Source organism: Nanorana parkeri, unplaced genomic scaffold (assembly GCF_000935625.1).
Source record: "Nanorana parkeri isolate BGI_ZX_2015 unplaced genomic scaffold, ASM93562v1 scaffold2442, whole genome shotgun sequence".
Taxonomy (NCBI): Eukaryota; Metazoa; Chordata; class Amphibia; order Anura; family Dicroglossidae; genus Nanorana; species Nanorana parkeri.
Genome location: NW_017308710.1, coordinates 48,968 through 64,120, shown reverse-complemented (window position 1 = coordinate 64,120; position 15,153 = coordinate 48,968). Strand labels below are relative to the sequence as shown.

Genomic DNA, 15,153 nt, shown 5'->3' with positions numbered 1-15,153 from the left:
GAGGGGGGAGTATATTATTTTGTGTGGGGGGGGGTTAATAGGGGGGAGTGTATTAGTTTATGTGTGGGGGGGTTAATAAGGGGGGAGTGTATTCTTTTTGTGTGTGCAGGGTGAATTTTATTATTATATTTGTGCAGGGGGGGGGGGCAACGTTGAGAAGTGTATTATTGTGTTTTAAGCTGCCCATACACCTTACAACCATTGCACGACTTTTGTTGTGCGATGGTTGTAAGGTCATTAAAATTTTGTACAATTTGCCCATCTTGGACAGGCAGATTGTACTTGCGAGGGGAGGGCTTCCGATGGTTGCAGTGCAAAGCGGGCAGCTTGCGCACACCGGCCCGTGCGGCATTCGTCTTCCGACCACGCCACCAACCCGCCAAAAATCATACGTTTTTCGGAAGGTTTTCCAGCGTGCTAAGAAGATGAAAGACGTGCGAACTTACAGTAGAAGCGGTCGCATGCTGCCCATACACCTGCCGATTATCGTACGATCACCCACAACTATCGTACGATAATCGGCAGGTGTATGGGCACCTTTAGTGTATGTGTATATTAGGCCCCATTCACACCTAAAGTATATTTCAGGTGTGATGAGAGATTCCTGTGTCAGGAACTTGCATTTTCCTGCAGCAGGAATCCCTAATCTGCCGTTTACGAGCGGCAACTATCATAAGATAAGAATTATCATAAGATTATTTAAGGGGGTGTGTTTAGGGGCAGAGCTAAGGCCGGGGCAGGGTTAGGTGGGGCAACTGGTGGCTAGTAACTCTTAAGGCTTGGCTAGTAGTTCAGGACTTGAAATTTTGAGCCCTGGTCTAGACACTATAAACCATAATAAACATAGGGGAAAAAAACATACTTGTGCTAGAATATATAGAAAATCCTGTAGTAAATCTCACAAGTGATGTACAACTCCCACTTAATCTGCATATCCATATGTGAAGTCCATTACTTCTTGATACAATAAAGTCCTTGAAATATGTGAAGATATATCTTCCAACTTTTATAATCCACACCACGTCCGTGAATGAATAAACAATTAATGAATCAGTGCTCCACACCGTGCTCAAAGATAAGATCTGGCTGCACTCACCGACTCCTAATGCTTACCATATTTCAGATGAACAATTAGCGCTTTGATGATATATATAGAACCAAATCCTCTCCTTTGTTTTTGATCTGACAATAAATTGGGGTAGATTCCTCCCAACTCTGGCTTATCTTTCCAAAACCGCATGAAACTATTCCTCCATCTTCCACCTTCTCTTGTGCTCAGAGAGAGAAAAAATGCTTCTCATAGTGTAGTATGTCAGAATAAATGTATTTAAAACAATTAAAATGCACTTACAATTAAAATAATGCAACGCAGACCGTCGCCTCAGAGGAAGTCAATAGTGACAAAATGCAGCAGGTGGGCGGATCCATGAGAGCATTACAATCATAGAGACAGGAGCTCCAGTGGATACAATCCATGTGCAATTGCCTTATTATAATTGTAAGTGCATTTTAATTGTTTTAAATAAATTGTGCCATTTTTCTTTTTTCAATTTTTTATCCAGTATTATAGTATGCATTTTTGTGGTTTGTAAATGCATGATCTGACAAGTTCATCCAGGGAATCTTCAATCTTTTTCTTATCTGATGGTGGCTCTTTTTGCTTTTTTCCCTTGTAGGTTCTCTTATGTCATTTATATAACAATTTTTCTCCTCTTTTCTTTTTGTGGGATTGTACCTCGTTTGCACCAGATTTTGCTCTTATGTCAAACAGGGGAGAGATATGCTGGCTTATTGGTTGCATATAGATGTTGTCTTTTAATGAATTCCTGATTATCGTCATGCATCTTTATTTTGTGTATCCTATTATACTTGCCACGCTTATATACCTTTTCTACTGGATGGGTGGGGGCTTGTACTGTGGGATGTTGTTTTTGTCATGTTACACGTGTAGCACTCACCCCCAAAGGAGCCGCCAGAATAACCCCTGTACTTCTGTCCTCAAGCTAGGATTCACCTCCCAGACAGGATCCACAGCACACCAACACACCTTTTGAAGTTTTATAAGAATTTTATAAGAATTCTACTAAACAGATAACTTCCTAAAATTGTCCAACAAATAAGTAAATGACAGTGGCAAGGAAAAACGGCATTAAATAGCATACATTGGTATTCAGACACTCTGTAGCCGCAGCTATCTATTAACTGAAATATACAATACTGAGCTGTCTAATGGGTTATCACTGATGTTAAATACCCATTTGCTAATGTCTCAGTCCCAAAGAGTTCCAAACCTTCTATACTACTGACCAGTAGCAATAGTTTAGGCTAGCCATAGTTGGGGCCCATGCTATGTTGCTGAATTGAATTGTAGAAATTAACACAAATTACCCAACAACTCCTAGGTCAGTCTCACGATTGTAGTATTTGTCAGCGTAATAACCCGGTAACAGCAGTTGCACTCTGGATACAAGAAGATGCTGAAGGTCACTCTGTAAATAAACTGTGGTGGGTACAGGGAGATGCTAAATGTCACTCTCTAGATTTTCTCCGACCAGTCAGGATTCCTAGGCCTCCTAGGTCTCTCAATGACAGGATGCAGCTACTCGTCCAGGCCACAATATCCCTGCAGTACTGCAGTTTCTTAGTCTGTTCTAAAGAGAGCACACTGCCGTACACACCTCTATCTAGCGTATCAGGCTCTCCTCACCCAGCGGCAGCCACTAACACAGATTTGTCTCTCTCCCTGCCTCTCCCTGACTGAGCGCGCCAGAAAACTGCAGATCAGGATACTCCTCCTCTTCCCTAGCACAGCATTCTGGGACTCGTAGTATCAACAGTTCTTTACAGCAAAGCCTCTTCCTGGCTTTGCACTGCAACTCCCACAAATATCTGTGTCATAGAGGCTGTACAGCAACAATTAACTACAGGCAGAACACATTTAATTTTGTATCAACTCAATAGGGGCTACACTCTGTTAAAACTCTAATAACTCTTTTGTAAAAGAAAAGCAATCCACCACAGATTGCTTTTCAAAGGAGTGGTGGCGCCTGCTTGCGAGAAAAAGGCCTTAGTACATTTGTATTGATCTATCTATTATGAATACTAGAACTTTCATAATACCCCTGGGAAAACAGAAGTATGTGTACTGGACATCCTTGAATGTGAAGGCAAACAGATATTGCAAGATAGGGTGTAGAGATGTGTAAGGTAAGGTTCAAAAACTGAAAAGTGTCAGACATCTCTGGGTTTATGTGTTTAATCCCTTCTGGGCACCTGTACCATCTAGATAGTACTTTATAGTTTTTCTCTTGATGGAATGAAGACATGACTGAGCTATGTGTTGTTTTAAATATTCTACCCCATTCCTTCTCAGATATTTCTCTCCTCATGTCTTGTTCCCATCTTTTCATATATTTTGTATGTCCCTTATCTTCCACCTCCCTCAACATGCCATAGACCACTGATAAAGTGTGTGTAATAGGTGTCTCTGTTATATAGAGTTTCTCGAATGATTTTAATGGCCTATCTAGGGGATTAATAGCCTTAAGGAATCTTATATAATCCAATAATTGGACCGCCTCCATCCACAATTTCCCGTTAGTTTGTTTTTCTGGTCTAAACTCACTTTTTACTTCATCTTTACCTTGTTCCTAGACCTGCCAAACACGTGTATATGGGATGTTCTCATCTTTCAGTAAGGAGAACACTTGCATACCGGGTGGAAATTGTGGATTTCCCACTATGGGAGTCAGGGGCCCGGGTCTGTATTACCAACTTCACTAAAAGTGGCATGTTTAAAATATGTGGTCTATTCTCTTTTAGTAACCAGGAGATACTCGTCAGAGGTATAGGGGAAATATCGATCTCTAGTTTTACCACCCCTTTATTCTGACTTATGTAACCAATCCAATAATCTTGATATTAAAGCCGCTTTATGATAAAGTGCAAAGTCCGGGAATCCCAATCCTCCTCTTTGTTTTGATCTCATTAAAGTTTTTACACTAGTTCGGGGGTTTTTGTTAGCCCATACGAATTTCACTGCTGCTGATCTTAGTTTAAAAAAAAAAGGTATCTGGCAATAGAATGGGTATTGTCTGAATTCTATACAGGATTTTGGGCAAGATGTCCATTTTTAGGACGTTTACTCGTCCCATCCAGGACATTCGTATATTACTCCATGTATTAATTTGAGCAAAAATCTTGTCAGGACCAATCTCTATAATTAATATCATAGAGTGTACTGAGATCCTTAGGGATATTAATACCCAGATATACAATAGAATTAGTTTTTATCTTGATGGAATGAAGACATGACTGAGCTATGTGTTTTTAAATATTCTACTCCATTCCTTCTCAGATATTTCTCTCCTCATGTCATTTAAATGAATAACTTTCCTTTTATGTTGAGTTTTACTTTATCCGTTAGGGATATATTAAGAAATTCTGACTTGGATATATTTATATGAAAATTGCTCAGGTCCCCATATTCCTTTGGTCTTTCATAATATTAGGGATTGTTGTTAATGGGGAAGTTATAAAGAAAAGTAAATCGTCTGCGTATAATGCCATTTTATGTTGTGTTGCTAAATGAATACCTTTTATTGATGGATTTTGTCTTATAGTAGCAGCTAGTTGTTCCATCACTATGACATATAGTAATGGTGATAGGGGGCATCCCCCCTAGTTGTTCCATCACTATGACATATAGTAATGGTGATAGGGGGCATGCCTGCCGGGTTCCATTAAAGATTGGAAACGGGGCGGATAGTTCCCCATTCACCCTTACTCTTGCAGTTGGTTGTGTATATAATGCCATTACCTTAGATACAAATATCTCACCCAATCCCATTTTCAAAAGTGATTCCCTAAGAAAGGTCCAATTTACTCTGTCAAATGCTTTTTCAGCATCAATTGACAGAATTGACACATTGGTATATTTTCTTTCTGGGCAAGTTCTATTAGATTGATGACCCTAGTTGTACTGTCTTTAGCCTCTCTTCCCTGGACAAATCCAGTTTGATCCAGATTAATTATTTGGGGGAGGACTTTTTTTACCTGGCCGCCAACACTTTAGCATAAATCTTCAGATCGATATTTATAAGAGAGATTGGACGAAAATGTCCACATTCCGTTAGGTCTTTACCTGGTTTAGGAAGCACAGATATATGGGCTTCCATTGTCTGTGTAGGGAAGGGACAATTCTCTGTAACTGAGTTACAGGTCTTTGTAAAGATAGGTATTAACTGTTCTTCAAACTGTTTATAAACTGTTTATAAAATCGTGCTGTAAACCAATCTGGCCCAGGAGCCTTGCTAATTTGTAGTGTGGATATTGCTTCTTTAATTTCCTTTTCTGAGAATATCAAATTCATAATTTCTCCGTCCTCGATATCTATTACAAGCAAATCTGCTTCTATGATATAATTTTTTTTTTTTATTTGTATTTATTTATTGCGATATCTGCATATTTCCCTCTTATTGAATACAATGAGGCATAATAATTTTAAAATGTTTCTGTTATCTCGGACGGAGAATATTTTATATTCCCCTCCCTATCTTTAATTCGCAATATATTAGCATTAGGGTTTCTTGGGTGTATTTTCCGAGTTAGTGACCTCCCGCATGTATTACCTACTACATAGTAATGTTTTTTACTTTTATCTCTATTAATTAATGTTTGTTGGTCCAGAATATTCCTAATGTATTTTCTCACCTCATTAAGTTGAGTAGAGTATTTTGTTGTTACATTCGTTTTATTTGTTGCCTCCAATTCTTCTAATTTCTTAAATAATCCCTTCAATTTACTTGCCTTCTCTTTCTTTAAAACGTGGAGTTTCTTTTAAACTCCATGTTTTAATAAATATACCTCTTACTTTGTAAGAGAGCGTGTGTCTCCACTGTCCCTGGTATACCTCTTATCCGTATATTATTACGTTTGTTCCTGTTTTCCATATTATCTATTTTATACATCATTTCCTGTATCATCACTGCATGGTTGCTTATAATTTTCTGTTGTGATTCAAATCTGGAAATCCATATATCTAGTTTTTCCTCCAGCCCAATAACTCGTTCTCCTATAATAGAGATGTCGGATTTTAAGTCCTTCAGCTCTTCCTTGTATGTCGTTTCTAATCTGACGATATAACTTTCCATATCTTTTTTGCTTGGCAGAGATCGCAGACATTCCCCAATATCCTGTTGTTGCACCCCCTCTTGCTCCTGCTCTTGTTCGAATAAACAGGTGTTTTTATAAGGGGATGTCTCATTTGATATATTTGGGGATGTTCTAGTATACAAGGTATGTGAATTAGTATGTGGATGTATGACATGATCTTGTGCCAATTAAGCTTGTACCTTGTCCCTTTCCCGTCCTCCCGTAGGTGTGTGGGTAGCCATCTCCAGCCTACCTCCCCCCTCCACAGATAGTCTTGAACGGGTAACTGTAAAGTATGTTCCAATTTTTGTTGAAGAGCTTCTCCTCATTGTATTCGCTGGTGGTAACGATGGTGCCTGCGGCTGCGGCTGCTGTGTCTTTTTCTTCTTTTCCTCCCCCCCATGCGTTGATTTAGTATCGTTGTGCTAATGGGATAGATTGAATTGTAAAAAACACAATATAATGCTACAGTCTGCTGTTCCTAGATATATCCTGGATATCATGAACTGCGTCCTGGATGTAATTTAATAAGCCAGTGAACCGTTATGCAGTATGCGGTATGCAGTATGCGATATGCAGTAAGATGATATAGAATGCAATAATCTCCGGTATGCAATAGAGTTCAATATATGACAATATATGGCTGGTATACTTGCATCCTGGATATCCTAGATTACGACAGTCTGCTGTTTCCTAGATATTTTCTGGATATCCTGGACTGCGTCCTGGATGTAGTTTAAAAAAACAGTAAACCGATACGCAGTATGCAGTATGAGATATGCAGTAAACTGATATAGAATGCAATAGTCTCCGATATACAATAGAGTTCAATATATGACAGTATATGTCTGGTATCCTTGCATCCTGGATATCCTGGATTGCGACAGTCTATTTCCTTGATATACCCTGGATATCCTGGACTGCGTCCTGGATGTAGTTTTAAAAAAAAACCAGTAGCCCAGTATGCAATATATAGTATGCGGTATGCAATAAGCAGATATAATATGCAATAGCCTTCGGTATGCAATAGAGTACAATATAGGCAATATATGGCTGGTATACTTGCATCCGAGGTCAACCAGATATCTTTCAGCCGTTCAATGATCCTGCTGTTCTTGGGTGCCGATTTCCCGTGTACCGTGTTTGCCCGGTAGTGAAGCGCTATTATGGCGCTAATCGTCAGGTGGAGGTAAGCCGTTGGAGACAGGGGAGAGGCAGGAGAGAGAGAGAGCCGGCTATAGCCGGTTAGAACATTGTCCTTTGCAAGGCAAGCGAGGCTAGTGGGAGGTGGTGGAGGGGCGGCGGCCGGGAGTGGGGGGGGGGGGGACAGAGAAGGGAGCCGCTATCACAGCAGCATGGCCGAGCAGTGAGGAGAGAGCAAGCCGCTGGGCCAGGATCTGACAGCCGCGGCTCTCTCTCTCCTCACCGCACGACCATGATGCTGTGACAGCGGCTCCCTCCTCCGCCCCCCGCGGCTGAAGTGTTTCCTTCACTTCTCCTCGGATCCCCTGCTGCCCCTTCCCAGTAGAGCAGCGGGATCCAGAGGAGAAGTTGCAGGCTGAGCCCCCCCTGTGTGCGTGGCCGAGCGGCAGAGGATCGGTACATATCAGTGATATGTACCAATCCTCTGTGCAGGACAAACACTGAAGGGATCAGCTCCTTATGCTATCAATCAAACTGTTGGGCAGAGAGGAGGGGCGTGATCTGCCAAAGGGCTGCATGTGTCTATGAACACACACTGCTACTGTGGGCACAAACACGCATGGGTGCCTCCACAGCAGCTGCTTAGCTGAAGAAGAAAAGTCGATTTAGTTAAAGGTGGGCCTCCTAGGTGGAACCAAAAAAAACCAAAAAAAACTTTAATATCACTAAATGTTTTATCTTTCAAGTGTGTGCTTGTTGCTTACACCTTAAATGAAATCATATTATAGGTTCAGGCTTAATTTATTTTTCTAAGGTGTCAAAAATTGGCAATAAGCATTTTTGACAATACATTCTTCCTAATTTGTATGCATAAGTGATGCATTCCTGTACTATGGTAATGTATAACCTTGCCCTTTTTAGGAGATGCGTTGCTCTTTATGTACCCCTTCCAGAATTACAAACCTGTTTTTTGTATAGTTTCTTTATATTTAGTTGAAAATTACATCTTGACATGTTTTCAATATGCACAAATTGTGTGAATAAAAAGTATGTTATTTTAATTTGTAGGCTATCAGTTCACAAAATATGGCTGTCGCAGAAAATCGGACCACAAAATGGTGAATAAGAAGATGTGTGAATTCATCATGAAACTAAAACCCATTCGCAGAACCTGTAATCTTCAAGAGTGTTCACAACCCATGTAAGTCTTTGTCTAAACCTAATTTAAAATGTCTGCAGTCTTCACATATTTAACAGTATATGTACTGAAATGTAAACTGAAAATCGTTGTTGGATCCCCCAAGTGGTGATACTTCTTCTTTAAAACAGAACTCCAATTTGCAGCAATCTATATTGTGTACTCCCCCTGGCTGCTGTGCAGCTTTTGTTTGAACATTTGTTTAAACCTTAAAATTGGGGAGAGAAAAAAAATAGGACACAGGACCATTCATGTTTCTTTTTCATCCTGTAAGCTTGCTGGTGGGAGGAATTGGGTAGAGCCAGCACATCACTGTAGTTATGCCCATTGGGAAAGTGGTTAACACTTTGCAATCAATATGCCTATGCTTAATACAAAAGTTATTGAGTCCAGAATTTAGAAATGATAACACAGCGCTAAGGGTGAGCAAATTAAAATAAATACCCAGTGTTAAAAGTGAAAGTTCCAATATAACAAATAATATAAATTAACAAATATGTAAATATATTGAAGTATGATCAATTAGATGTCTGTGGGAATTTTGAGTGGAAAAAACATTAAATTCTAAGAAATAAAACAATTTATGTGGTTAAAAATACAGTGTAATAAATTGTTTCAGTGTCAAATATAAGTTCAATAAGAATTTATACTATGTAACTCAGTCCCGGTAAATGTGTGACAAATGTCAGTGAAAAAAATGATGAATACTTTAAGTAGTGAAAAACTGATGAATAGTAGTAGTGAGAACAGGGGGTTTCTTCTTGATCCCAATCTTATGGCCAGCAACCCCCCAAGCAGTAATTACTCACCAGATATAGTTAGCAAGTATAGTCACTCTGAAAGGTGTCAGCCCGGTCTCTCGATCTACCCGTCTGGTATATTCAAATCTCCCGGCAGTGAGACGGATATCAATAGGCGCTTCTCTCCTGCAGTAACGCAGTCATCCCGGCTTTCTGTCACAGGCAAATAGCGGCTTCTCTCCTTCACCATCAGCTGCTGCCTCTCTCACAGTCCCAAAGGATGTTTAGGGGGGTTCAAAAGAAAAAAATAACCTTCATGGTGCAGTAAATCAAACAGGATAAATTATTAAAAATCAACAACTTACATCGGCCGGCCAGAAAAAAATGGATGGGAGCTTTCACAAACAGCTCGTGTTACATCCCATAAACTGAAAAGAACTGCCCCTTGGGCCGTTTTGTCACCTGACTTCTTCGGAAGGTAGGCAGATCTCCACTAGCTACTACAGCATGATTTATATATATATCATATACAATAAAAAAATGAAGTAATCATTCAAATAAATTACTTCTAAAAAACCCTAAAGGAAGACGTTGGTACAATCAGAAATCCCATTAATAAAACGATTATAAAAACCCCGTACAAAAAGAGAAGAAATGTATAAAATGAATATTAAAAAGTTTGAAACATCATTAATAGTTGTTTAAAAAACAATTAAGATCAAAGTCTATATTTAACCCCTTAGGAGCCAGAGTATCTAAAAGAAAAATCTACTTAGATTCATTCTTACAAATATCTCTTACAAGATGAGATCCCCTCCAATGATTTTTAATTGTGTCAATGCCACCTATCTTTAGATTTTGTGGATTTTGATTATGGAACATTTTGTAATGCCTAGACAGACTATGTTTAATAAAACCTTTCTTAATGTTGATAATGTGTTCCTCTAATCTCTTTTTTAGTTCCCTTTTGGTTCTTCCCACATATTGTAAACCGCATGGACATTCCAAGAAGTAAGTGACATAACAACTGTTGCATGAGATACAATTCTTTATCTTATATTCTTTTCCATTACTTTGGGATTTAAAGGAGCTAATCTTGCCTCTGAGACCTGTGGTCCTACAGCTAATGCATCTCTTACAGAGGTAGAATCCCACTCCCTCAAAACTTACTTCAAACCCACAGACAAAAATGGATATATCCCTACTCATAGCTGTCACCATTTACAATGGCTGAGAGGGATTCCTAAAGGACAATGTATGCACATGAGACAGAAGTGCACTAAATTAGAAGATTTCCACTTGCAATCCCAAATCCTTACTGATAGGTTCTCAAAAAAGAGTTATAATATAGATGAACTTCATAAGATAAGGAATAAGGTTGCAGATTTAGATAGATTATCCTTACTGAAACCGAAAGGGAAAACAAATGAACCCTTCCCCATATCTTTCATCACTGACTTTTCCGTTCAACATAAAGAAGTAGAACACATCATTGGGAAACATTGGGACATCTTAAGATGTCCCAATGTTTCCCAATGAAAACCCAGAGTCCTTCCAAACCCAGAGTCATTTATAGATGGGCACCCACTTTGAGGGATAAATTATCAAAAGATTTATTGACCCACCCAAACAACCTACCACTTTTTTTGAGGGAGTGGGATTCTACCCCTGTTAGAGATACATTAGCTGTAGCACCACAGGTCTCAGAGGCAAGATTAGCTCCTTTAAATCCCAAAGTAATGGAAAAGAATATAAGATAAAGAATTGTATCTCATGCAACAGTTGTTATGTCACTTACTTCTTGGAATGTCCATGCGGTTTACAATATGTGGGAAGAACCAAAATCTAAAGATATGTGGCATTGACAAAATTAAAAATTATTGGAGGGGATCTAATCTTGTAAGCTCCCATCCATTTTTTTCTGGCCGGCCGAAGTTTTTAGTCTTTTATGTAAGTTATTGATTTTTTAATAAATTACCCTGTTTGATTTACTGCACCATGAGGGTTGTTTTTTTTTCTTTTAAACCCCCCTAAACATCCTTTGGGACTGTGAGAGAGGCAGCGGCTGATCGTGAAGGAGAGGAGCCGCTATTTGCCTGTGACGGAAAGCCGGGATGACTTCGTTACTGCAGGAGAGAAGCGCCTATTGATATCCGTCTCACTGCCGGGAGATTTGAATATACCAGACGGGTAGATCGAGAGACCGGGCTGACACCTTTCAGAGTGGCTATACTTGCTCACTATATCTGGTGAGTAATTACTGCTTGGGGGGTTGCTGTCCATAAGATTGGGATCAAGAAGAAACCCCCCTGTTCTCACTACTTAAAGGAGAACTACGGGGTTAAGGCTTTTCCCCATAGTTCTCCTCAGGGTAACGGGAGGACACCAACTAGCGTCCTCCCGTCACCCTAAGCTCAGTATACCTTAGAGACGCCACAATACCTGAGACGCCACAGCATACCGCAAGCTACTGCTCGCGGTATACAGAGACGCTGAAGCGGATCCCGACAATTATGTCTGGATCCGCCCAGCTGCGTGAGTGACAGCTGGCTCTGCCTATCTAGAGGCAGAGCCAGCTGTACCCACCCCCTCCTCCGTCCGTTCCGCCAGTCAGCGCTGGCAGATAGGGGCAGGGAGGGGGGAATCCAGCCCCTCCCCTGTCACGGCAGAGAGCTGTGACAGGATCGAGAGGTGAGCGAACACCGGTATGTGTTCGCTCACCTCCCGATCTACTGAGCCGACCTGTGACAGTTTCATTGTCACAGGTCGGCTAGAACTATGAGGTGAGTGAAAAGCACTCGCCTCATAGTTCTCCTTTAAAGTATTCATCAGTTTTTCACTGACATTTGTCACACATTTACCGGGACTGAGTTACATAGTATAAATTCTTATTGAACTTATATTTGACACTGAAACAATTTATTACACTGTGTATTTTTTTTTTCAAATTGACAATTTTTATTAACTTTTATACACAAGAGTTACAGAGATGACAAAATACACAAAACATGAAACAGCGACCAGTATAACATGTGGACCTTATCCATGTAAGCATTGTATAGCAGCCAACTGTGCATAGTTAAATCCCTTACAAAGTCAAGTCCTTATCCGGGGGAAAGACATGCAACCATCATATGAGGAAAACAAAATGGCTAGCAGATATTACTGTACCTATGTAGAGGAATGCAAAAATAGTTTAGGTATACATCCATTTCCCACACATTACCTAAGTCTAGCAGTAGAACGGTTTAGAGGTAGACTACTATGTTATAATACTGAAACAAGCGGTTTCCGGTGCCACGCCTGGATTAGGTCAAGCTATCCTAGAAGACAGTCAAAAAGAAATGGCCAGGGTAGTTCCCTGGAAGAAGGAAGACATGGAACAGAAAGAGAAGACAAAAAGTAAAGTAGAAGTTAGAGTAAGAAGTAGATACCGGCTACATCTCGCGTCCCCTACCACCTTGGTTGATATCCCCCGTTCCCCCTCAGTCGCTGCAGCCATTCAGCTCCAACGCATCCCAGGCTTCCCAGATCTTATTATGTAGCTTCCAGGTATTGTTGATTCTGGCAGTCAAGTATTCCAGTTTTTGGACATCTTTGATTCTGGCGTACAGATCTAGGTCCGAGGGGGGAGTGCTGCGTTAGCCTCTATGCAAAGCACAAACAGTAGCGGGGAAAGCGGGCATCCCTGTCGGGATCCATTACGGATCTGGAACAGCTGGGATACGGCCCCTCGCATTTTGATAGACGCCGCTGGCGTAGAATAGAGAGAGGCCATGGCTGCAGCAAACGGCCCCACCACACCAATACGCGCCAGGAGGGAGTTCAGGAAAGGTCAACCCAATCTGTCGAAGGGCTTCTCAGCGTCTAAACTGAGAAGGACCATGCCCACCTTCCCCCGATTTGCGATGTCTATCAGATCAATAAGTCTTCGAGTGTTATCCCCCGCCTGTCTGCCCAAGACAAAGCCAACTTGGTCTTTATGGACCAGGTTGGGTAGAAAGACCGAAAGTCTATTCGCTAGTAACTTAGTAAAGATTTTGTAGTCAGAATTTAGAAGCGCTATGGGAAGATAGTTCGCACAGACCGTGTCGTCTTTATCCGGCTTGGGTATTACTATTAAATAGGATTGCAAAAAGGATGACGGGATAGGCCGACCTTCCAGAAATTGATTGTAAAGTCTCGTCAAGTATGGGGAAAGCAAATGAGAATAGGTCTTATAATATAGGTAAGTAAAGCCGTCCGGTCCCGGCGACTTGCCCGTGGGGAGGGAGGCGATGATATTTTGAACCTCGTCTACCTCCAGCGGGGCATTCAACCTAGCACAATCTTCTGGAGAGAGCACAGGCAAGTCACAAGAGCCCAGGTATTCCCGAATGCGCGAGGCCAAGGTCTCATCACCATTGTTGAAGGCGCCAAACGAGATATTATAGAGGGATTCATAGAAAACCCGGAAAATGTCCGCTATTGTTTGGGGGTGGTGATGTAGCGTGCCACTGGCGTCGCGCACCGCAGAAACCCCTTTTAAGTTGGCCTCAGCCCGTAGCTTGCGAGCCAGAAGAGTGTGGGCCTTATTTCCCTTCTCATAGTATTTCTGGTGAAGGTATAGCATGGAGGCTTCAGTCTTATGAACATAGAGGTGCTGTAACTGTGCTCTCAGTCACAGTACCTCCCGTAGTAAGGGCTTAGATGGAGAGGCCGCCAATTGATGCTCAGACCCAAGGAGCTGATCCCTAACGCTGGCTATAGCAGCCATTTGGTCTTTCTGGAGCCTGGAGGCCACCACAATGCAATGGCCTCTAATTGTGGGTTTTTTGAGCCTCCCAAAGGGTCGAGAGCTCACGTACAGACCCGTCGTTTATGGCAAAGTAACTCCGTATGGCAGATTCAATAGCGTCCCTAGTGGCCTCCCCTTCAGCAGGCCCTCATTCAAGGTCCAATGGCATTTACGGATCCGGGAGCGATCTATTCGAACGGTCAATTCAATGGGCGCATAATCCGACCACGAGATAGGACCTACGTGAGTTGAGACCATATTGTGGAGAATAGGAGTATTCACCGGAGAATAGTCTAGACGGGAGTGAGAGCTATGGGCCGAGGAGTAGAAGGTGTATCTTTTTTCCAAAGGGTGCATCACTCGCCAGGAGTCAAAGAGAGAGTGTTGTCTAACCAGTTTGCGAAACTGTCTAGACAAGGCCTCTGTCAATTTCGGAGTTGATCTATCCGGGGACGGGACTTGGTCGAAAGAGGCGGAAAAAGTCATATTGAAGTCCCCACCAATAATTAAATAACCCAGAGGCGTCTTATGCAATTTAGAGAGTATTTGTTGTAGAAACCCCCTCTGGTGTACGTTCGGGGTGTATATGTTACAACGAGTGAAGGGAGTGCCCATCCATGCACCATGTAGGATGATGTATCTGCCCATCTTATCTATCATTACCCTGGTAGGCTGGAAGGGACAGGACTCCGTAAGCAGGATGGCCACCCCAGCCCGTTTAGTGGAAAAGGACGAGGCGTAAGTTCTGAGGAACCACTTGGAAGTGAAGTTAAAGGAGCTCCCTGGTTTAAAATGTGTTTCCTGTAGGAATATAATGTCAGCTTTGGAAGATCTGAATTCTCTCAGCGCTAAATTCCGTTTAAGTGGGGAGTTAAGGCCCTTGACATTAAGGGAGAGCAACTTATAGTCTGATTGGCCCGCCATGGAGGGGTATGGGATAAAAATTTGTGTAGGGTGCACAGGTGCTGTTCAGTCTCGAGATAGGGTACTCACGTGGGCGGTCGTGCTGCCTGGACCAAGGGATCCACCAGGCGGAGGTAGCGAGAACATGGCCGGAAGAAGTAGAATGGAGAAGAGGAGGAGAGAAGAAATTAGAGAGCAGAAGAGACCACTGAAACACATAAGAAACAAACATGTTAGTA

The 15,153-nt window shown here is 41.6% G+C and overlaps 1 long non-coding RNA gene across 1 annotated transcript in view; it reads left to right on the top strand.

Moving 5' to 3' along the window:
* LOC108801684 overlaps nt 1-8,445 on the top strand; it is a 62,491-nt gene extending 54,046 nt beyond the window's left edge. The window contains exon 2 of the long non-coding RNA XR_001942162.1: nt 8,365-8,445. This is a non-coding gene — a long non-coding RNA (uncharacterized LOC108801684). The remainder of the gene's footprint in view (nt 1-8,364) is intronic.
* The last annotated feature ends 6,708 nt before the right edge of the window (nt 8,446-15,153 follow it).